Here is a 2,602-nt window from a genome sequence, read left to right as displayed (position 1 = left end):
TTAAACTCCCGCAGTCCCGGTCAGCCTCCACATGTGCACAAAAGGGGGACGTTGACAGGTGATAAAATGTACATGGGAAAATGTAGAGAGGTTGCCTAGGATTATCAGATGGCAGGCAGGTTATAAAGTGATATAAATCTAATGTCTGTATTTAGTCCATGATTTTTCATATCCAGTAGATTTATGAAGTTTGTAGGCTCTTCTGCGAAAGTATGGAGTTTGGAGCATGATGCTCTTAAATTTGTAGCAAGTATTTTTCCTTCTTGTGGCCAAAACAACCACGTTTCAGGTTAGTTATGTGGAGAGATTCTGGTTGATCTCTGTCAGAGAGGTGCACACATCTAGGCACTCCACAAGATCCTCTCTAGAGAACCACAGCAGTAGATGTGGTGGTATATGGTACATAGCTGGCATATCCAGTTTGATGCAAGCTGTCATTAGTGACCTAATCCATGCTATTTATTTGTTGGTTGGGTCCAGGAGACCAGCACTGGTGGGGCAGCACTGTAAACATGAGATGACCATCAGGACCTCTAAAACATCCATATCAAGAGGAAAACACTCATGGACATTTGTGAGGAACCTGCCCTGGTAAATAATCTAATACTGGTATAGAAACAGATAGCCACTGCAGTTTGAAAGATTATGACCCCTGGATGTGTATGGGTAACAAGTTGGATTTGGACAGGCAACTGGGATGATTGTGTAGCTTTGCAAAGCTACACCGAGGCTATTTTACCTTTGTGGTGGTGTTATGAGGGAGGTACCTGAAATTACAGCTGGCTTTCAGATAATGGGTTTTCCTAACTATGGTGAAGCCATTGATATGCCTATAATTTGCTCTCTTCATTGTGCCACTGGTAGCCACACAACTCCTCCTCCATCCTGGATCCTTGGATTTCCTCCCCACCTTCCCGCCTAACATGCCTTGATGTAAATATCTACTTGGAAAAGAGAGGCTGCCTAGGGATCCCAGAGAGAGCCCTCATATACTAATAGACTGCTCTAACATGCTAATTCACTTAAGGGCTAGTTTTGTGGCCTCTGACCTCCCATGTAACCATGCCCATGCCTCACAGATATTGCCATCCAATCAATCTCCCTTGTTGGGACCTCGGACTTCCCAGCTTCAGCTGTTTTTTTACTACTGGGCCATCTAGCCCATGTCCACTATGTTGGACCTGAATTCTGGGCTCCAACCCTTGTCTTACCTATTACGGCAGTGCGCCCCTCTCCAGCCCTGTCTCTACTCTCCTTAGAGCACTGGGATCTCTGGCTTTGTTTCCACCCTACCACTGGGCTCTATGGCCCTGTCTCTTGCCTGCTCTGGGCACTGGTGGGACCTTCTCCACCTAATACTCCAAACCCAAACCACAGGTTAAAGCTCAAATGAAAACATAAGCACACTTCTGGGTTATATACCTCTGCAAGCTTTCAGCACCTTATATTCCCAGGGCAGGGCAGGAGTCTGTCAAGCACTTTCCTTTAACCCTCCTGCCCAGAAATACTTTAATCTGTAGCCTTGGGGGCCAGACTGACTGCCCAGGCTCAGGTCCAGATGGGCAGCCTGCCTTTCCTCCTGCAGTCAACCCCCGTTCAGCTGCCTGGGGCTCTTTTTGCTGCAGTTACTTCCTTAAAGTAGCAGAAGCCCTCTTGGCTACAAGGTATATATATATAAAAAAGAAAACCTTAATTACCTTCAGCATTTTTCTTATGAAACTTGGACTTCTATGGGTTTTACTTGCTAGTGGAAATAGGCAGGGTTTGAGGATCAGACTTTTGGACATGGGCACCTAAATTCTGCCGTTTCCTTTGTGTATTTAAGCTTTCCTTCTAACTATATTTAATACTAGCAGCAGTTTAAATTGGTTTTGTCAGTGGTACAAGAAGCAAAAATCTCTTCCTTCCCACATTTCCCATTTGGCTATATTGTAGTTCAGTATCTTCTTTCTTTTTAAATATAATATTTTCCAGACCACTAGTCTATGACTTTGGGTAACTGAAGGATGACAGAGAATTAGAGAAAATGATTTATTTTGTTCAGAAATATTTGTATTGCATATAGGCAGAAATCTGTTTCAAAGAAAAGTTCATAAGGTTTCTTAGGAGACATATTTTCATATAGCTATAATGATACCAAAAGACCCATTACAGTTTCTTGGGTTAATGATGTATACAGAAATAATATTACAGGCCCCCTTCCAGACAGTAGACCATGTCCTCACTAAAGGAAACATTACAGTCAATTGTGTTAAGGGTAGAAATGAATGAACCAGTTAAAATAGGAACTGACATAGATCTTAATTCATCGTCTGAATCAAGCTTTTTTGAATTATGTCTCCCCTTAGCATGTACAGTGACCAACTGACTCTTATTGTAAGGGACAGCTATTATTCCAGAACATACTTTTTCCTGTAAATATGTCAAGGATAAACACATTTTAGTTTGTAGGTATGGCAGGGCACTGTTGGTGCCTGCCACTTTAAGGGCTCAGCCAAGCAGCCAGCAGGTGCTTGATTGTGGCAGCCATTTTAGATCTCTGGCCACCTATATAAACAGAGTAGTTTGCTGCTATCTGCAAGGCTGCATGTAACATCTTGGA

Source organism: Crocodylus porosus, unplaced genomic scaffold, assembly GCF_001723895.1.
Source record: "Crocodylus porosus isolate Cpor-Errol unplaced genomic scaffold, CroPor_comp1, whole genome shotgun sequence".
In the NCBI taxonomy this organism is placed as follows: Eukaryota; Metazoa; Chordata; order Crocodylia; family Crocodylidae; genus Crocodylus; species Crocodylus porosus.
This window is presented reverse-complemented; position numbering follows the sequence as displayed.